At 46.0% G+C, this 22,800-nt stretch overlaps 1 protein-coding gene across 4 annotated transcripts in view; it reads right to left on the bottom strand.

Annotated features, from left to right (window-relative positions):
• The window catches only part of LUZP1 (leucine zipper protein 1), a 246,131-nt gene that overhangs the window by 97,115 nt on the left and 126,216 nt on the right, over positions 1 to 22,800 (bottom strand). Inside the window, exon 1 of one of the 4 annotated variants that reach the window (XM_086957676.1) lies at positions 12,303 to 12,823. The exons of the other annotated variants lie outside the window; for them this stretch is intronic. The gene's annotated coding sequence lies outside the window, so the exon portion shown is untranslated. Of the gene's footprint in view, positions 1 to 12,302; positions 12,824 to 22,800 lie in introns of those variants that run through there. 4 annotated transcript variants of the gene reach the window in all.

The raw sequence follows: 22,800 nt of genomic DNA, 5'->3' as shown, positions 1-22,800 counted from the left end.
GTGCTCCCGCCAGGCACTGAACCCCCCCTGACTTCCAACATGGGACAGCTCATGAACGGCTCCTGGTCTTCCGCAGCATCGCCTAGTTCTCCCAGCTGCAACGACAAGGTCACCATCATCACCCCTGCATCTTCCGTCACTGGTGGTCATTGGTCTCCTCCAAGTGGCATAGACTCTGTCACCTCTGCTTGCAGGTACTTCCCTTCAATATTCCATCCTTGGATTCTACTGGACTCTTCCACCTTCCTCGCCAGCGGCATCTTTCCTAAAGTCCCCCATTGTGGTCTACAGTGGTACCCAACATCACTTCGCACCTATGTTCCAGTTTCCCTCGTGTAGGTATCCTGGGTCCAGGGGTATCCACGGGTGGGGTGAATCTCCAACCTTCTGTCTTTCACTGGGTTTCTTCAGGGTCCACTTGGAAGGGTCCTTCGTGAAAGCTGCAACCGTGACTTTCCCATTGACTTGCATAGAGTATGCAGCTGTGTTTACACCTGCACACAGCCTCCGTGGGGTTCCTGGGTACTTACTAGCGCCAAGAAACCGTGTGGTGTATGTGCGCTTTATAAATATTTTAATTTCAATTTCAATTTCAATTTACAGTGGGTGGTCCCTTCTGACCCTCAGCTCTTCTGAGTCTTCTGGTACGAGTCCCGACTTAAGTCGCAGTTCGCATTCCATTTCTTTAGTATATGGTTTGGTCTATCCCTGAAGATTATTGTGTATTTGTGATTACATACCTGTTTACAAGTGAAGTATTGTGTGTATTTGGTTGACATCTCTAAGTTTGGAGGTATACTAATGTGTTAGTGAGTCTTTATAATAAATATACCTATTTTTATAACTATACTGTGTGGTTCTTTTTCGTTTAACCTACACTATATCACAGTTCTGGTAAAACAGGCTGCCTAACATTCCTTCTGGACTAAGCCTGAAGGCTGCTCTCCACAGCTGCCACTTAGAGAGCTTTCTATGGTTGTCTAAGAGCACTAAAATCACCATAAGGGTTGCCTGGATTAGTGCAATGTGCTTCACTTAGATAAGGGTGCACCATATACTAAGCCAGCCTCCTACAAGTGCCCCCAGAGAACCACCTTGAAGGCATCCCATTCAATCTGCGAGTAGGAAGCAGTAGCTAGGTTATCGGTAAAGTATTGTATTATATTAACTTGGTTCGAAGCGTCTCACAGAAGGCCTGGTCCTCCAGAAACTCTGGTTATGATCTGAAATGGTGCAGGAGAGTTACTCTATAGCACGTACTAAGCTATGAAAATCTGGTGTGCAGAGAAACAAATCTAGGTGGACATGTACCTTGTGCAGTCCAGAGGAGGGGTGTCTCACCCCTTTGGGTTTAGCCTTCTCCCTTAGTTGTGTCCCCAATGTTGTTGCCAGTCTCTGGAAGCCCTGGCTGTGCGAATGGTCTGGGAGTCAGGAAGTGGAAGGTGGGAGCAGTCCAGTTGAGTATCAGATACACAATTAAAGTCCCACCTATTGTGGTTGAAGTAGTTAGATAGGGTGCAAGGTGTCTCAACAGATTCCCCCTAAAAGTGCTCTGCTTTACATTCAGGGCATATATGTTTACTATAGTTATGTCACGTCCCTCAAAGTTGTCCTTGCACAACCATAAACCTACCCTCTGGATCCACTAATATGTCAACCAACTGGAAAGGCACTCCTGCCCTAACCCATATTAGGACCCCCCGCTTCCCCCACTACCGGCGTATGCCAAAAACATTGTCAATACGCCTGACCCCTCCAGAGGTGCTGCAATGCCCTCCTTACCTGTCAAGTGTGTCTCCTGTTCCGCTGACTCGCTTGAAAAGTGATGTTGCGAGCTGGAAGAAACTTCCACTTTCGCTATAAGGACGTGCAGCCCTATTTAAAATGATGTATTTGCCGCGATTCCTTTATGCCCTTCAAAATACTATGGATGTGGTACCGGCTAGTACTTTGGGGAAGTGGAGGGATTGCAGCGTAGTCTGCTTTGGGATGGTCGATCACGTATTGCGCTGGCTAAGTTGACTCTCCCATGGTACGATGGGGGAATTGCTCTCCCTGACATTAAAAGATACTATTGGGCGTCGCAATTGGGAGCTATAAATCATGGCACTTATGGGTCTAATACGGATCCAGGCTACGCAATGGATAGATGTCTACTCCCTGGTGGTGATTACAACAGAGCGCTTTATACTAGATCTGTGGAGAAAATTTAACGGGCCCAACTAGAGTAGCAGTACGTATATGGCATGATGCTACCTGTTCTTTGGGATGGAGAAATCGGTTGACGTTGGCTACTCAGTTATTTGGATTGGAAATGTTAGGCCGGTTGTGGAACACGAAAGGGTTTGACAAATGGGACTTGATGGGGATCTCTACTGTGGCTGATGTTTGGGCGAAGGGTAAAATTAAGTAATTTGTGGAACTACAAGCGGAGTATGATTTGAATGGTACCGAATATTTCCGCTACGCACAGGTGCGCCATGCTCTGAAATCAATATCCCCTGGGTGGGGAGGTTATACCAGAGTCATCCCTATTAGAAGACCGAATATTAGATGGGTACTTACCAGATAGGACCATCTCACTCATTTATAAAAAATTGATAAATCATAGAATTGACCTCTTGAGAGAGTTAAGAAATAAGTGGGTGCAAGAGGGTATTGAACTAGACGATGAAGACTGGCAGTCTGCGATATCTTCCCCGAAGGAAGTCGCTGTTCCGGCCAGACTGAGACTTGTCCAATTGAAAATTCTGCATAGGATCTAGGTCACCTGTCCCCGTATGGTTGCAATGGGGTTCTCGCAGGATGACTTGTGTAAGCGTGGATGCGGCAGGGTGGGAACATTGTTCCATATATTGTGGGAATGTCGAGATATGGTGGAGTACTGGACCGGGGTACATGATACAATGCATGAGGTAACAAATGCGCGGCTCTTACCAGAAGCTAGGAGATGTTTATTGAATGTTTGGGAGCCCACGGACCTCAACGTTGCACAAACTCAATGGGTTACTCTTGGGAATATGATTGCAAAGCGTAATATTGCTCAGCTATGGGGGTCCGCGAGGCCTCCTACTATGGACAAGTGGAAAGAAAGTATGGACTGGTGTATGTTCCGGGAAAAAACTGTCTATCTGGCTGGAGGCCGCCTTCGAAAATGGAACAGTATTTGAGGACCTTGGAACCAATATAGAGGAAACATTTGTACAACACCTGCAATCGTTGAGCTGGATTCTACTCTGTCCCTCTGATCCCTACGTGTAAAACTGCCTGTTAATTGTACCTCGTGCTCTTCCCCCCCACCCCCCCTTTCCCCCTATCGCTGATATGTTGATACTGGTACTGTACTTGTGAATTACCCTCCTCTACCATATGCACTGATGTAATTTGATGATGCCTTTTGTTAATAAAAAGAAATATATTGAAAAAAAAGTGTGTCTCCTGTAATAATGCTATTTGGACCCCTCTCCTGTTCACATAAATGAACGCTTTGTAGCGTTTTGGCATGGTATGTCTTCCCTGGATGTTCCAAGATAAGCATTTATACATTCTCTGCTAAGCTATGAGTGACATCTGGAAAGAAGCTATTCCTCTGCCCCCACCCCAGCTCCTCGCACTGCTGCCCCTCGTGCTTAGAATGAGCATATTACACATTGTTGTACGACTTGTAACCTCCCAACTGCTAGAACAAAACTTAGTGTAACAACTCCCCCCTCCCCAGGACAAGCAGATCAAAAACACTCATCCAAACCGTAGAAGAAAACAGAATGAATCTGTAAAGTTCCACCATGCTATATGTGAGTAAGGGGGGTAGTCAATAAGCTCCCCCAGTTATCAGGCCCCCATCCAGCATATTTCAATGAGTCTTAGGAATACGGCTCAGTGCTCGGTGCCCCATATGTTACTCAGGTGCCCCTATATGAATTAAGGAAGTCGCTGTACTGTATGGCACCAGCAACCCATTACCAGTTCAACATGCAGTTCAAATTAAGTCACCTGACAATTTCAGCGTCACCTTGGGCAACTCTAGGCTCGACCCCTCCGAATCATTGGAGCCATGATCAGAGTCAGAGTCCTGTGTGGGGGTGGCGATGGAGACCTTGATTCTCTCCCCCTCATCTTGGCCACTACTTCCACTGCCTTCCGAGCTGCTCCTTCACCTGTGACGGAGCAGTAGAGCTGCCAAGGGCCCTGGTCAGTCCCTGGAATGCACACGGAATCCAGCCAGTCCAATACTTCTTGTAGGGGAATGGAAGAATTGTGTCCCCTCCAAGGTCATCGGCTTCCCGGGGAATAGCACTATATATTTGAAATCTAACTGCCGTCCTTTTGTATTAGCTTCGTGGAAAGATGCTCTTTATCTATGTACCTCCTTTGAGAAGTCAGGAAAATCCACACAATAGCATTGCCGTCCCCAATCTCCTCCCTCTGCCTGGCCTGCGCCAGGATACTATCACGATCTTTCTACTGCAGTAGTCAAGCCACTAAAGGTCGAGTTGGGCCAGGCCGAGGGGACCTCGATGAGACTCAATGTGCTCTCTCGAGTGCTAAGAAGGCAGAAAAGCTTTCAGGCTCCACTGTGCGCAGCCAATTCTCGATGTAGGTCATCATGTTGGCGCCCTCCACCTTCTTTGGTAGTCCCACCGACTCAGCTATTATTGCAACAGGAGTGGTTCTATGCATCCTCCGCCTGCAGCCAAGAGTTCAGACCTTCGCCTCCATCGTCGTTAGTTACTTCATCGCAGTAACTGTAGGCGGTATGTCTCCCAAAGTCTGCTCATTTATTGTTATTCTCTCTGCAAGCCGTTTACAATCCTAGAATAGGAGGCCCAGGTCTATGTTGATAGCGTGTATTTTGGATTCCAGTATCTCACAGGAATTTGTTATGGCTTGAAGGATGTCCTGCAACGTGGGGTTCTTAGGAGGCTCTACAGGCCGGGATGTGCTCTCAGTCTTGTCCGGTGGGCCATTTGCGCTCTCAAGATCTTGGTCACGCTTGCTGGAAGGCTTGCCTGTGTTTCCAGAGGAGGGGCTAATGCTGCCCAGCCCTCTCTACCAGTGTTCCAGCACTCCGTAAATCAACGACTGCATGCTTCCACGTTGGTACAATACCATTGTGCCAAATGCATTCCATGTGGATTGAGAATAGCGCTACGACCTATGCTGTTTAGGTTCAACTTAAACCCACAATTCATGGACAAATGGTTCTCAATACTCAATAAGTGCTCACTGGATCTGATTTTGTTAATTATAGAAGAGTTATCCCGGACCATCAGGAGTTGGATGAAGAGATTTTCAACCTTAAAAAATAACTTCAAATAAGCATTGAACCTCAAATTTGGGCAACCACTTTGGAAGATTTAAATTTAAAACTGGATCGCTATAATAAAGAACTCCAAGAAGGTAAAATCAGAAAGTATTGGCGTGATGCTATTGATAATAAGTTAAATGAGGTATACACCTGGGCGGAGATTTATGCTAAGAAACGCTTTACCACCCACAAGACAAACACTTCAAGCGAAGAGAGTATCACTACTGATCAGGATATTTCAGCTACACTACCTCCAGTCACCAAATCTGGGTCAACATCCATGATTCAAACCTCTGTGGTGACTCACACCACTGAAACGCCAGGAGCGACCACTTCGACGACTGGGTCTTTTTTTTTGTTACAGGTTCCGACGTCAGGCCAGCCACCACCACCGCTGAAACAACAGGTAACTTTAGATCAAACAAGCGGCCCACAAGGAGAGGACAAGGGAAGAACAGTACGCAGCGGAAAGAATGTAGCTTAATTATCAACATCTCATCAACGGAACTAACCAAGCAACAACTCATGACCTTAAATAAAGGGATGACCTTTGTGCCTATGAATGACACCACCTTGTTAGAAACAAATGTGGCACTTTACAAGTTCATGCGTAAACTAAAATTACGCCACTATTTTTCCAACGTGATGGAACAACCGCAAGATGAACAAAGAGACACTGCAGATACCATCTTTAGACCGAAAAGTAGATATCAAGCACCCATTTCCCACAAAATACTTGATTTCTTCAAGGAGTTTAAATTCTTGAGAATTTTTTCTCCTGGAACAGTGCACGCTGCATGTACGCCTCAGTCTACATTCAAGTCCAGCACTCCGTTGACCAGTGCCCTCCAATGTGTGCAGGGCCCCCACTCTCTGCTCCATCAGCAGCGCAAGCCAAGAGGCAGTAGGAGCCATAAACTGAGGGCAATGGAACTCAGGTCTGAATTTCATCTCAGCCAGATCCAACTAGGGCCCAAATCCACAGGCTGGTGTACCAGGATCTTGTAGGCAATTATCCTCTGCACGCCATTAAAGTGGGAGCCTCCAAATTGGTGTTGGTGCTTGTGTGCTTACGGCAGCTCCAGCACCTCACCCTCCTAATAAAAAGAGGGCTCAGAAGCAGCCATCAATTGCAGACCTGGCCACCTCTCACCTCGTAATTCGGGTTCAGTCTCCATCAGCCGACTCCTACACCTCACTACGAGGGGAAACGCCAGAGTCAAGTCATCCCAATAGCTCCTGTTCGAGGTCGACAGCAGGCCCAGAGGCAGTGCACGGTAATCTCTGAAGCCGCCCCACAAGTCTTGGGTCGGTCCCGCAATACAAAAGTTAAGGGAGGGGCCACAGGCCCAGAGCGAGGGAGCAACGCCCCTGCCCCAGCACGGACCCAGCGGCCTCCGGATGCCTCCAGCGACACCGAATGCAAGGTCCTCAGTCCAGCCCGTACTACTTCACCAAGGCCTTTCTGTGCCTCTCCCCCTCAGGACTCCTCAAATCTTCTTTCGACCACTGTCGACTGGGAGCCATCCACCACTCCAGTCACCGCACTGTCACGCTTACACCAGTGATGATGCAGTTCCACAGTGCCTTACGTCCACCTCTGCCGGGCAACGCTCCACTCGCTGTCGGGTCCATAGGCGGTAGTTACCGTCTTAGGGCAATGCTCTGTATGCGACCATACGAGATCCAGCTCCGGTTCCAGATCGAAGCACAGGAGCCCCCCCGGTCTCAGGCGGCCTCTCTGCTGTTTAGTCAGTTACTGTTGGAGCTCTTCATCCGCATTTATAGGTATAAATGGTGGAAGGGGGCTCAGCCATTTTGCTCTCAGGTCTCACAGGTATCCCTTGCTATCCAGAAGCGGTGTCGTCCTACTAATGGAACCTTCACTCGCAGCTATGACCCCCGCAGTGGCAGCCGCATGTCGAGGGGATAGGTAGGGCTCTTGAGTCGGGCAAATAGAGTCAGGAAGGCACTGGATGCAGGCTGGCCGAGTAACGCTGCTAACTCCATCAGCGTCAGGCCTCGCACCTCCGCAAAGCTCCAGCTCTTCATGCCAAACAGCGACCATCCGAAAAGCCCAACCCCCTCTTCGCATCAACAAAGATCGTTTTGCATCAACCGCCAATGCAAGCTCTGCTGCAGCTCCCAACATAGACTTGGACTCAGAGAAGGTAAAACTCAGTACCAGGACGAAACTTGTCCGTGTATCCGACACATGCCCCATCACGGTCAGACTGAACTTGTGACTGCGTTGGTTTTTTTCCACTTTATTAAGGTTTGATTGCTGCATATAAATACTTTACACATTGCCATTAAGTTAAGCCTGAGTGCTTTTGTGCTAAGTTACCTGAGGGTTAAGCACAGGTTTATGTAGTGACTTTTGTGGTACACCATGAAAAGGACTGTTTATTATAAGAGTGGGGGCTTCCACACACAGTCCATTCAGAATTCTTGTATTGGTCTTCTATTCTCTTCCTTACCTGCCACCACCTATTCTATGTGCATGCAATTCTAGGGTTTCTGTTTGCAAATCAGTGTACATTTCAGTTCTTTTGTATTGACTGCAAATTATATCATTATCTTGTGCCTTCATATCGGTCTTCTTTGATTTCTTCTTATGTCCCTAGATATTTGTTACAGTCTCCCTCCATGTTCTCCCATGTCTTCCCGTTTTCATTCATTTGAGCTATCTGCTCCTTTGTTCTGGAATCAGCTCCCTTTTTCTGCAAGGTCAGCTTCTTTCAGACTGTTACTATGCCTTTCTTTTTTATGGCTATTGTACAGCGTTGTAAGCGTGAAGCACTTGGAGTAAAAGCACAATAACGAATTAATAAATATATAAATAATCGTGTTTTTGGAAACGACATTTATTCAAGGTAACACTTGCAGACTTAAAACATTAATTTTCTGTGGCACAGCAGGACAATTTTACCAATAAACTGAAAACCATCTCAGGCACACACTATGTAATATTTTGAATATAAAAAAAATCCACCAAATTCAAAAACTTAACAACATCTAACATGAACGGCAAAAATGAGATGTCAGGTTGAGTTTGGGGACTTAAAAAGAGATTATGACCTCCCAGGACGACACTTCCTCATTCCAGACTCCATCAGCGCAGTGTTGCAGAAACGGTGGAAAACAAGCTGCAGTGAACCGCAAGTACACCAGGGCCTTAGAGAACTTCGCACCTCCAACAGTAAACGAAAGGCAATAACATTAATTCATCAGGCACTCCTGTGACAGGCCAAACGCTGAAAACACCCTCTGCTGGATAAATAGGCCCGAGAGATGGTTAAGCCCCTTATCACGGGAGAATGGGATATAATATTATATAATACTCCTAAAAGTTCTAGAAAGGTCTTATTCAAACTGATCCATTTCTACAAGATTCAAAAGGTCTTTGTCAATTCTAAGAGAGTCAATAGAATTCACCCAGGTACCTACGTGAAAGCAGCCTCAGAAGCAGAGAGGTGGGCTCAGACGTTTTCCACCTACCCTTGGGGTTGCTTTGAATTATCGGATCACTGAGAACGAGTGGTCAACATGCATAATGCGACAACAGATCCAAATACATACAAAATATCGAAGTTTATCTAATGGGGCTGCATGCATGGTCCAAGACCATCAAAGTAACGAGTAGATTTACAGACTTACAATTGGTCACTGCAAAATGGCAAATAACGATCAGTTAGAAACGTGTTAAAAGCCACAGCTTATGCGTGGCACAGAGAGGTGATGAAGTGGGCAGAACGAGAAAGTACTTTATTGCATAGGGATGTGAACCATGGAATTAGAAAGATGGCAAGAGTCTGGGATGCAACAGTGCCAAAGAGGAGGGCAGGATAGGTCAGGACCCACCCCCGCAGGGGCAAGAAAAAGGGCACCCACATCCTTCACCCCCTACTAAGTTTGTTAATGGTGACCCACAAAGAGATGGACTAACCCCCCTAAGGGGCCTGGCATTGGCAGGAGGAGTGTATGGCCCTAAAGAGTGGAAATAAAGAAAATCCCAGTGGATGTCAGTTTAAAGAATAGTTACACTGTGTGAATGAATTATATATTGCACTAGCATAGCGAGATCAAAATATGTTGAATTCTACTGACATTTAATCTTGCTTCCAAAAGATAAATTGATAGGTTAATTAATGCTTTTTTTGCTTGGTATTGTAAAAACAATGAAATGTGTTTAAAAACACTATTCGCCATGAACAATCTGCTAAAGCAGATCTCACTGGTATGAAACTAACTGGCTGGAAGACCACTAAAAGCAGAGTTGGTTTACATTTTAAGTACCCTTCAATTGCAGGCCTTATTTCTCTTTCTGGCTTATTGAGAACCAGCTTACAGCACTACCCTACCCAGTCACATTAACTTCATGCAGTTCTTAGACTGTGCTATTGTATATTTCAGCCATGAAATACCGTTTTTGTACAAAATCGGCCAAAGCTTAACTAATGTCACTGTCTCAGTCGTCTTCCCGTAATTCACATGTCAATGTGGTCCTTTCTGTGCCTCAACTAACCAATTTAACACTGAACCCAGGCTTTCCTCTTTCCCATCTTCCCATTAAAGCTACGCCATGTTCCAGGAACTTAACCACTCTATTTGATAGCTCCCTAGAACTCCAGTGCTTGCTTAATTTGACTCAGTATTTTCTCACCATCTTGGTCAGTTGCAAGTATGATTCTGGAAACTCACTCTCTTTTCTAATTTGTCTAGGTTTCGGCTTAATCCTAATAGGAGCCATGATTGGTGGCACATATATACCACTTTGATGCAGACAGGTTTGAGCCCAAAGCACCAGAGCAGGAGAAACCAGATAGCAGGACCTGGGGAACCACAAAGGAGACAATCCTAGAACAGGGAAACTTAACACATGGCCAGGTACACCACTGAACAGAACAGGTCAGACCAAAGAAAAATATCAGAAATTAATTATGATCTTGACGAAGCTAATTGAAACAGTTAAAATCTATAGCCAATGGATAGACCAGCATATCAGCTCCACATATAACTAAAGAACACCAAAGAAAAAAGGTAGATGTCAACTTATGCTCCTATTTGGCTCACAAAACAATCATTCACGCTTCATACAGGATAGGGCACTTCAAAAAATACAGTACAGGGAATGACAAGAACCCATGTGACAACCTTCACATTCACAGCTGACAATGGTTATGAAGGGGTCAGTAGACTGTGCGCCCCTTTTGAGACGTATCAAGCAAAGACAACCCAAACATATACTAACTACAGGTTTAGACTTCAAATTACAAGACCCATTCCCAATGGAATTTAGCTCAGGAAAAAAGCAATACCCATTCCATGGTCTGTCGCCTGTCTCTGGTTTGCTTAAGGACACCTCCACAGAAGACACTTGTGAACAATCCTGCAATTGCAGACAGCCTCTGCTTCAAGAAGTGGCAAGAGGTCCAAGTAATTGACTGGTGTGCGTGAATCAAAAACTGCAACATTAACTAACAAATTGGTGCCTGGTTCTTGTGCCCCCATTTTGAGCAGTGGTTCTTAAATGTTTCACTTCTGTGGACCTCCACTTAATCTCTTACTTGAATCCGGGGACCTCCTTATGAATCATTATTGGAATCTGGGTCCCCAGCCTAAACAAATCCGCGGATTTAAACTGCAAAACAATACACAAAAATACAGAAACATGGATTTATCAAATACACAAATGGTTAAATGTTTAATTGGAAAAAATAATACAAAACAAACAAATATTTACTATTTTCTGTTTGATGCACTTGCACTGCCTCCAAGAACCAATATGAGGATTAATTTTGAGACTACAATTCAATTTTCTTTAAGCCGTGGAATAAAAGGGAGGGTGTTCGGTAAATGTAGACGCTGTAGTGTGGGTTAACACGAGTTTATAACTGGATTCGGACGCCCCTTGTTGAACCATTACCTATCCTCCTAAATTCGAAATTCATAGCCTAGAGTCAACTTGTGACATAATCTTCACAGTATCTCTAGTGAACACTCAGTATTTAAATATTTTTAGCATCTGGCACTTTATAATCTCCGAACTTTAGCAACTACCCTTTGGGTTTGACCTATTTGTTGACCACGCAGATGTATTAACTATAATGAAATGCAACCAACCTTCACCTCAGAAGTTCCACATTTTTGGACATTGCTGCTTAGATAAAAATTCAAACAGGCTAGCCTACATCAGGTCACACAAATCCTATGTGACTGTTAAAACTACTGGTTTGTAGATATGTAGTAAGGCCCAAAACTTGTTCTCAGCATTTGCCGTAACCTCACTGTTAAAAGTCGACGGCACTAGCTCAGCTCATCGCATTTTAAAGATAGTATGTTACGAGTTCATCTGCTTTATGCTCTATATGAATAGACTGTATTTCACAATGAGATTCTGCTTATTTGCACAAATTTCATTTTAACCTATTTATGCTTGCAGAATTCTTTATTTCTTGTACTTGGCGCTTTAATGTACGGTACTTTATTGTCTAAATAAAGTACTTTTAAAAGTAAAGTAATTCTTTACTACAGTTTTAAAGACTCAAATTTTCCAAATTATTTACAATTTTGAATTTTGCTTCTTCACATATATTACTCATTAATCTGTTAATATGGACAACAGAAAAAAAAACCTAATCTAGATTGTCTTAATAACAATGGGACTCTTTACACATGAGATTTAAAAGACTACTGAATCGATATTTTCTGTGTATAGAAAAATATTGCCTGGACATTAATGTATAGTATTTATTTTCAAATTTGCAGTTCAGAGTTTTTTGTGGCGGATATTGGTCATCAGTTGTGATTTTTCAATAACACTGAACACACGCATACCCACGTTACGCTAAATAACATGTATGTTCAACTTCGATTAGTTATTAGTAACAAGCAAGAAAACTGTGAAAGGTGAAATAAATTCTTAAGATTTACAAAAGAAATGGTATCACCAAGTATACCGTGTTGGTAAGTGATTACGTATAAAGTTTACCTTTAATGTTGAGGATTTGTAGAGCAATATATAGAGGTTCCTGTACGAGCGAAGTTTCCTGCAAAACATACAGATAAATTTTAGGTATTGGCCAGAGATTCTATCTTATTCTGCATACTTTGTGTTATGTTTCCAAAATCGGTATGGTACTCCTCTATTTGATGTAGGTTTCCCTTGCTAGACTATGGCATCCTTTATTGTTCAACTGTTTGTTGTCACGGTTTTATTTGAAAAAATGTGTCTGTCCAGTTTACTGTTGAGCTTAAGTTGGTCATCTAGGACAGTACATCGCTATATGCTTCCAAGATGTGTGGCTTCACTGTTAGAGGGTCTTGCTCATGGCTGGACTGAGTGGTAGCCTTAGGTGGTCAATCAAATTGAGAATGAGGAATAGCTTCTCTACAGTGTATCTGGGCTGGAGTGACATTTTACTAATCCACAAGCTGCCGTTCTTCAGCTGAAAATGGTGACAGATCTAATTTTTTGACTCTTAAGGAATCAATGCTTAAAGATTTCACCAGGATGTGCGGGAGATGATTAAGGTTTTCTGTATTCCGTGCATTGTAGTGCTTGTGCAACATACATTGCAAGATTTAAATAAAATAATTATTGTAAAAATATCGGCCATCATTTACAGTCAGTGGAAACATTGAACACGGCACAGAAATGGCTTTCTTAGATCTATCTTTGACAACTGCTATAAGTAGATGTTAAAACGATCTGCGAAAAAGGGAAAGTAACCAAGGGGACACCTTAACTCCCTAGTGAAATGAGCACCCTAAAAGTGGCAACATTTTTACAAGACTAATGTGTCCAGGTAACAGTATAAGAAACCATGTAAATAATATAAATAAATACAGAAAAATATAGATAGGCTGACTATTTTCCGTTCTATGTACGCTAAAAAAATGTTTTTATTGGAATGGGGGAGTGTAATCTAAAATTTTACTGCACAACAAGTTAGGATAAATAGACACATCAAACAAAAGAGAAAAACTCAAATGGTGTGTTATCAAAAGTACAATTTAAACCACAGTAAGGGTGTGGAATTTGATCAAATATCTACTTGTTTATGAGACAGGTTGCTTCATAAATCTACTTTTCCTGTGAAAAAATCCACGTATACCTTTGGTGCACATAATGCGGTGATAAATTATGGTAGCAACCTCATTAAATAAGAGCTCTGAAAATAAGCCTTTCTGATTGTGCCGGGGGTCATGCTATATAGTAGTGTTTGAATTCTAGCAATTACTGCATTTTGCCACCTTTCCACAGATCTACATACTGGGGCTGCAGGTAGCATTAAGCAATGGTTCCAGGATTGGAATGCTCTTTGAAGTCTGTACAAACATTCTAACTTTCAGGTTTTATGGGTTTTCACCAGCTCTTCTGTAGTCTTTTCCAATACTGAGAAAGGATGGAAATTTATTCCTGACAAGGGCAAAAGTAAAACTTCTTCTACGGTTGGGAAACGTGGTTGGGAGGAACATGAACATGTAAACTGACAACAGATTTTTACAAATCTACACATGCAAATTTGCTCACACTAAAAACATTTCACAAATATTTTCTAGGTGTATGATTTCCTGGCCTACTTCTATAAAGTATTGTGAATTTATATGCACTATGTAAGAGCAAGTCATGGGTGCACTTTTGTGACTTTATTTAAGAATTGGACCCCTAATTAGGTCTTGAGTTAACCAAGACCATTTGTTTTTATTAAAATGTTGTCTCTCTCTATCGACGGGCTTCACTGTGAGTGACAGCATTCTGCTCTTTCACAAGGAGCACATCGGCACACAAAGTAATTTTATTCAGTGTCAGAGACTACTGTGGCAATGTGCATTGTTTGAGACCCAAAAAATATGATTGCTTTTTGCCAATGTGTGTTATAATGGTGAGGGCGTGGCAGCTCCCACAGCAATAGGGTTTTACAAAAAACATGTCAAAACTAGACATGCATTGACAAAACCAAAAGGGTGACCACCAATGTCAGACCTATTGGCTTTGCCAATGATTGTTTATTTTCACGTTTCACATATTCTGGTTGAAACTGGTTGGACTGATTTTCCATTATGAATATTTTTGGGGAACGCTAGCATGCATCAACACATTTTAGTAGAGGATACTTCAATGGTACCTAAATTTTCACAGTAGTTTAGCAACACATTTTTCCTACTACCATTTTTTGGGAACATTTATTTTGTAAGCAAAAACTCCTCAATCTTGTTTTAAAGCTTCTGCAAATATTTGCATCTAATCAGAGAGCATTCTGGGAGCATTATACGTAGCCTCATATTGTTAAACTTTGTAAACGTGTGAACACATTTTTGTACTGGGACCTCTGTCAGCAGTGCAGTCCAAGCTTACAATTATTTCCTTAGAGCGCTCACCCTAATAATTATGGCTTTGCAGTAATGAACCATAGATACAAGTTCGAACAGCTATAAATATAGATACAAATATTGCCTTAACTGCAGACAATGCCCTTGCCTGATCCATAATGTGGTATTGCTGGCAGCCAAAGGGTTTTGGCTGCAGGGGGTTGGACCTACTTGTTCCAAGGACAAAATAGACATGAAAACTTGGTTTCCTTGACCTCAAACATTATGCCCTGGGAATCGGGCTATAGGAATTCCACACCCTTGCCATAGCCCAGCAAGGTGTGGTGGTATCAAGACTAAACATCTGCCTAGCATGCAAGGGATGCAGGGACACCTCCTTCTGTTATCTCTTCAAGTAATCTTCATTGCTTTTATATAAAAAGTACTTGAAAGTATTGGTCAGAAAAATTACTACCTACCACCAGAATTTTCTTAGAAAATGGAGTACTTTACATCAGTGGCAGCTGGTATTTGAAGGCGGTGGGCAAGGGAGGCATCTCAAAGGCGGTGGTGGGAGGGTCGCAGGGGATAGGGAATACAAAATTCACACTTACCTCTCCGCCGCTGCCGCCTACCTTCGCCACCTCCTCCTCTCAGTCCTCCTACCCGCTTCCAGGGCAGGAAGCAGGATGCACCCGGCTCCCAGCCTCATGATAGCAAGTTACAATGCTGCAATGCAGCATTGTGATTGGTCTAAGAGCCGAGGTTCAGCACATAGCCAGAGAATGAAAGGATGGGCATTGTCTCCATGCAGCTATAAAGCAGCCTGCATTGAGAACATGCAAAGTGCACATGGAAGTGTGGCCGGTCCGAGATGGCCGACCAAAGCCTCATGCACACTTGAAGTGGGCAAATCACTCCTTCCCTGCCCTGCGAGCAGAGCAGCCCGCCCCTACCCGGCTGAGCCAGGGGAAACATAAAATGATAATAACAATGAGGTATTATTTCATTTTTAGGCTGAACCTGGGCAGCGCATGTGCAGCTCCTGTGAGGCATGCTGCATTGAGGTAGGGACTTGAAGCTCCGCCCACTCTCCACCCACATTTTTTTACTGGCTTGTCATTGCCCACTGTAAACTGTGGCTGATCATTGGTCAAAAGGATTAGTAGTCCCTCTTTAGTACTGCCTTGTCTCATTTTGTAACCTCCTGTGGCGACACCTCCTGTGACATGTTTTGTTGCTTGGTAGGCTTTCAATACAGCCACTGAGCATTATTTTCTCAAATAGCTTTGTTGTGACTGCTGTTGCAGGCAGAACACGCTCTCTCCTAATGCTTTTAAAAAAATGTATAGCACCAATTCACAATGCAATAAGTCTTGCATTTGCGAGACTTTAAGCTATTGGCATTTTACATGAAAATGCCTTTTCTTTATCGGTTTTAAAAACACATAAATAAAAGCATTGTCAAGCATTGTCATGTCACTGCAACGGTCCGACACATGAAAAAGGCTCTATCATTGACCTTATCATCGCCAAAGAAGACTCTACCCAACTATTCGCAATCGAACCATGTGACTGGTCAGACCACCACATCATCACCTTCTTCATCAACGAAAAAGTCAAACTTAACCCGGCGCAACCTGCCAAAACCAAGATTTGGAAGAGGGACCTGAAGAACCTTAACCCAAAGTCCTTGCCTGCCCACACAGGCAGTCTCCTTCTTCCCCCGACGGACGTCTCTGATGTGCATTCATTGACCAACCTCTACCTAGACTCCATGTCTACAATAATCAATGAAACCGCACCCTTGCAATTGAAGAGAGTCTCCACCAAGAACTCGAACCCATGGTACGATGGCAGACTCAATGAAGACAGACGTGTGATGCGCTTAGCTGAGCGCGCGTGGAGATCGGACCCCTCAGCACTGAACCTTAGAACGCTTAAGAGTAAGAGAAACGCTTACTTCAGAAAAATCAAACGCTCGAAATCAATATTCTTTAGCCAACAGCTGGATCAAGCTAAAAACCGACCAAAAAAACTGTTCGAGTTAGTCAAAACCCAAACCAAAACGCAACCTCCACAACCCAACAACTTAACAAAGGCTATCCCAAGTTGCGAAGACTTCTCTGCTTTCTTCAAGCAAAAGAACGACACTATAAGAAGCGATCTCATCAAGGATGTAAGTCGATTCGCCGGTTCCATATGCATTAACTAACACTCATGCTAAAAACAACGCTTCATGGACGTCCTTCGACACCTATTCCGAAGAATCAATCCACAAGCTGCTGGTCACCTTGAAACCCGCCAATCATCACACAGATCCCCTACCTGCCAATGCTGTTAAAGTCCTCACCCCCCTGTTCCTCCCACTCTGGACTAAAATCATCAACTGTTCCCTGCAACAAGGGCTCATCCCAGATTCCCTCAAGATTCGGCAAGTCACGCCTATACTCAAGAAACCCACAGCTGACCCGGCCGACCTAAACAACTATCGTCCTATCACCAATATCACCACTCTAGCAAAACTGTTAGAAAAATGCGTACAGCTCCAACTGACAAAACACATTGAGCAGTTTGACCTCCTCAATTCTCACCAATCCGGATTCAGAGCAAAGCATAGCACGGAAACGGCCATGACACACATAATAGATGATGCCCTCCAAATCCTTGATCACAATGAGTCTTGCCTCCTCATCCTTCTTGACCTCTCTTCAGCATTTGATACGGTCAAACACGAGAATCTACTGGAGCTCCTAAATACCAGAATGGGCATATCCGGGACGGTTCTCAAATGGTTCACGTCCTTTCTGCACAACCGTTCTCAGAGGTTCAAGATCAACAACGCACTGTCCTCGCCTGTGCCAGTAACACTGGGCGTTCCGCAAGGTTCCTCCCTATCCCCCACATTGTTCAACCTCGTCATGGAACCACTCACCACCTTGCTTCAATCCTCTAAGGTACATTTCCATATGTACGCCGATGACACTCAGCTCTACCTCAAGCTTCAATCCCCTGAAGACATCAAACTGTTGAATGCCACACTAAGAAACACCCAAGCTTGGCTGGCCGACAATCACCTCAAACTAAATGCTCAGAAAACTGAGTTCCTTCTGATCTCTCCTCCTGCGAAAAAGGCCATCACCCAAACCTGGCTCAATCATCTAACCGCACTCAATGTCCAACCCACCATCGTGGACTCAGCGAAATCCCTTGGCATCACACTGGACTGCAATCTCAACATGCAGCAGCATATTAGCATAGCAACTAAAGGAGCCAACTTCCAAATCAACACACTGAGAAAACTCAAACCCTTCCTACCACCCAAGGACTTCCAAACTGTGGTACAAGCCTTAGTCATTCCTCGCATAGACTACGGAATTGTGGCTCTCAGCGGGCTCCCCCTGAGAACAACGGCTCCCCTAAGAGCCTCCCTGAACGCGGCCGCGAGACTCATCACCGGCTCAAGAAAACACTTCCATATATCCCCTGACTTAAAAGCCCTGAACTGGCTGCCTATTGAAGCCAGAATTCAGTTGAAAATTGCCTGTATGACACACTCGGCCGTACACCACAAGGCACCCAACTACCTCTCTCATAAGCTGACCATATCAGGAGGCTCAAGATCCAACAGAAGCACAAACACTCTCCTCCTGAAACCACGGAGATTCCGGAAGGAAAAAAACATACAAACGCTCCTTCTCTGGAATGGCACCTAGGATCTGGAATGCACTCCCGCCAGAAACCAGGCTTATCCCGTCCACTATACTCTTCAAGAAAGAGGTGAAGGCCATCCTTATGGCTAAATACACCTGAACACTATTGATACTGGAACAATGACAGAATTTGGCTCCCTCATTATCGGCTGTCTGAATACTTACCTTTGTACACTAGGACTTGAGTGCCTCAATAACCTGCAATGCACCCACTACTGACTACTGCTCTGCCTTCAACATTGTGTTTATTCACCCTCTGGGGTGCTATAATCTTATCCGTTTAGACATTGTACTGTTTCCATATTATTGTTTCTTGATTGTTATTACTCTGTATACTCTTGTATGATTGATACCCTATTTTTGCAACTCACTGTCTACGGAATCTCATATTGATTTAAGAGTCTTGTTTATCCTACCTACTGTTTCTGTAAAGCGCTCTGATATCTGCAAAGATCTTGTTCGCGCTATATAAAACTTTAAATAAATAAATAAATAAATGTACAGTGCCAATAGCTTAAACTCTCATAAATGAAAGAACTATTGCATTGCAAATGCTCGTTTCCTTTTCCGACTTGCTCAGTGGGGTGACGCTCCTCCGCCTTAGAGGAGGAGCAGTCGCTACCTTACAAACATGTGTCTTTTTTAGGAGGACTTGTCACCCTGAAATAAAACAAATACCTTTTTTTTTTTAAGGTAGGCTCATTGTTGTCCTACATTCAAGAAACATTTAAATGCTAAAATGCTGGAGATACAGACACAGACTAGGTCACCTCCGGCCAGCAGACACAACATTTAATCATTTATCCTGCAAAAAAGCGATAGGTAGACCTGTGAATCACTACTGTGGGCCACAGTGACTACTGGAGAGGCCATGCGAGGAGAATCGTTGCACTATCTCCTCCGAGAGCCGGACTGCCCTACTGCGATGATCGGAGCACAAAAAAGTACGAGAAGTTAAAAACTGAAGACCTCACCTTGCTCTATATATGTATATATCCAACTACAGCAGGCACATATTTGCTTTCTGCAAGAGTCTCAACTTACTGATAGTGAACTCCAGCGGCTCAGTAATCGCCGTAGGAGTCAGATCTATGGTACAACAATCTTCCTGTGCACAAGAAATCTGATTATGGATCTGCCTGGGGACGCCCTTTCAAACCCTACACACAGTGATTGATAAGGAAGGTAGGTGTTAGTTGAAGGCCAGGTAGATGATAACCCAACCCTTTTGGGATGTATAAACACACCAAATACAGAGCAAGTAGCCTTTTGAACTGCCCTATCCAAGATCCTCCTCGCACCATGGGTGGGCATCCCGTGGATATTTGGGGGGGTACTATAATAATGTTTTTGATCTCTTCCTGGATCGCTTGTATCTTCCACTCCTTAATACACCAGCATTCGCATCAGTTCGTGTTTTTTCCCGCTTAATCGCAATGCTTCACCGCAGATAATACAAACTGGGTGGAGAGCCCTTAACTTGGTCAACAACAGTAGTTCAGTATCTTGAGGTTCGTCTTTATCACTCTCAACAAGATTTATTTAAGGTTAATTTTCAGTGGACGTTAACAGCACTCAAGTCAAAAATGCGGTTTTGGCAGCAGTTGCCATGGTCTCTAGAGGGTAGAGTCGCTTTATCCAAGACGATTGTCCTTTTCTGTTTACTGTGTTACTTTATAAATGTCCCGTTTTGTCCCAAACGGCGATTCTTTGTGGATTCAGACCGGGTGTTAGGGAGATCTGCTTTGGATACCTGAACACGCAGGGTGGCCTTAAACAAGCTAAAATTACCTGTGGGAGGGGGCGTGGCCAAGATGGCGGGGTGAGCGGACGCTTCCTCCCGTAGCTCCCCCGGCCCGGCTCAGCTCGAGCCCCGATTCCTGCGCTTCTCTCCCCCCGCGGCTGCACTGCGGGCGAGAGAACTGTGCCGGAGTTCTTGGAGCACATTTTGATACCACTTTGACTTTTGTTGCCCCGGGGGAAGTCCCCGAAAAGTTTGCTCAACGATCGCTCCGGGGAGCAGAGCCTGGGTCGCCCCGAGGAGAAGGGCCTGGAGGCGGAGCATATCGCGGCGCTGTCGGCGCGCCTCGGCTGGGCCGAGTGCTGAAAAGCTGGAGACCCCGGGGAGCAGACTAGACGGACTCCGCGGAGTGTGGAAGCTTCCTCGCCGTCGCCCTTGTGGCAAGAACCATCGCTGGACGACAGACCCCAGCTTGGCGACGGCGATCCACCCCCCTGCCATGGATGTCTGTGTGTGACGCCTTGCGGACCCCGAGCTTGGAAGTGAAGGACGACGGAGTTTGAGCGGGGCCCGGCCCGGGCGTACTGGCCGGTGCTCATGGGAGGCATTGGTTTCGCTCCTTCCCGACCCATTGATGTTTGAGGGTCGCCCATAGACTTGCTGGCCTAGGCTGCCCTCCCGGGTTCCGCCCTCCCGCCATCTTGTCTATGTGGAGCTGCAACTGGTGGCCCTCGCCCGCGCCCTTATCATACGGGCGCTTTGGTTCCTCTGCGTGCCTACACATCTGCTGCCCTCCCTGGGAGCACACAGCTGAAAGCCTCCGTTTTGAACATTGCTGACCACCCTGACTGGCTCGTTGGTCGTCTCGCCCTGACCCGGGCCGCCATTTTGTCGCCTGTGACGCACCACCCTTGTCCTCGGTGAGGCCTTCACATCTGGTGCCCTCGAGCAGTTGGGCGCATCCACAGCGGCTGGCTCTAGGCCTCATCCACCGCGGAGGCCGAGATGGCTGGGAGAAGAGGTGCGGCACGGGGTGATCGCACTCTGCCGGAAATGCTCGGCAGGTCCCAGCAACTACGCGACAGGACACAGCCGTCCCCGGGGTCCTCCCGGGCCTCAACGGACGCCATCGGAGGCGAACCACCAGTCACGAGGTCCTTTATGGAGGACTTATTCAGCTCCCTCAAGGAGGAATTCCAGACTCTCAAGACCGAGGTGGCCGGAGAGGTTCGTGAAGTGCGTAGGGAGGTCGAAGGCCTGGGCGAGCGGGTCGACACTGTGGAAACGGCGGCCCAGCGTCGCGACGAAGAGATAGTCCACCTCCAGCAGGACGTCCTCCGCCTACGGGAGCAGTGTGTCGAGCTCCAGGACCACTCGGAGGACCTCGAGAACAGGTCCAGACGGAATAACATCCGGGTGCGAGGCGTTCCGTCCGCGGATGAGGGTGCGGACCTAGTGGCCTATCTGCAGGACCTGTTCCGCGACATCTTGGAAGAAGGAGCGGACTTCCAGATCCGCATCGACAGAGCACATAGAGTGGGCCGCCAGCGCCAGTCATCGGCGCCCCCGCCTGATATCCTGGCATTCCTGCCGGATTTCCCCTTAAAGGAGCGCATCATGACGGAGGCCCGCAGGAAGCAACCGCTGTCCTTCCGAGAACGACCCGTGGCGCTCTATCAAGACCTGTCCGCCATCACACTGCAGAAGCGCAGGTCTTTCCGCATCGCCACGGACTTTCTGCGGGAGCATGAGACGGCCTATTCCTGGGGTCACCGCTTCCGTCTTATCTTTCGATGGAATGGGGTGCTACATCAGCTGCGCTCCCTACAGGATGTCTGTGGGGTGCTGAGACTCACAGCTACGGAGGAAGAAGGAGCTACGCCTGCATGGAGGCGCCCCGAGCGGCGAGGCCGACGGAGATCGAGGAGGCGCCAATCGTCGGCGACAGTGAGTCGTCCTGACTCTCCTACCATCAGGGCGGATATGGCGGAGGCCCTGAGGACTGCGGCCAGGAACTTGCCTGAAACTAACGGCGTGGCCCAGACGGCCTAACTTTACTCCGGGGGGAGAGATTCTTAGCTTCTATGATGCTGGGCTGGGGCTGGGGGTTGGGGGGGAGCGGTTGGAGGTGTGTGGCTGGACGTCCACTTGACTGTTTTCTGCAGACTCGCCCTCTTGGGCTGGACTGAGACAATGGGGTGTTTTTTCTTGTTTTTGGTTTTGGCTAGTTGCCATGGGTTGGTTTTGGGGGGGCTTAAGAACTGGTTTGGTGCTGGGGGGGTCCCGTCCGATACTGTCCGAACACTTGCGAAGCCGATCCTGGCCTTCCCTGCTCCCCTGCCCCGCGTGCCCCTCCCGCTGATCCCCCGCTTGCTGTATAGCGCTTTGCTTCCCCGTGAGCGATGCCGCCCCTGAAAGTGGTGACCCTTAATGTTAAGGGTCTGAATAACCCTGTAAAGCGTAGGGCAATCCTTTCCCTGCTAGAGGGGTCGCAGGCGGATATTTGCCTCCTGCAGGAAACCCATTTACTCTCTAAAGACTGCCATAGGTTGCGCTCTGCCAAGTTCCCCACGCAACTCTTTTCCTCGGCTGCGACTAAGACTGCGGGGGTGGCCATTCTTCTAGCTAGCTCCTTCAGGGGTGAGGTGTTATATAAACATGCCGAGCAGAAGGGGAGGCTTCTAGTGTATCGCATGCGTCTGGGAGGTGTTGCCTTTACG

The sequence above is a fragment of the Lissotriton vulgaris genome, chromosome 2_1, assembly GCF_964263255.1.
Source record: "Lissotriton vulgaris chromosome 2_1, aLisVul1.2, whole genome shotgun sequence".
Lineage (NCBI taxonomy): Eukaryota > Metazoa > Chordata > Amphibia > Caudata > Salamandridae > Lissotriton > Lissotriton vulgaris.
This window is presented reverse-complemented; position numbering and strand designations above follow the sequence as displayed.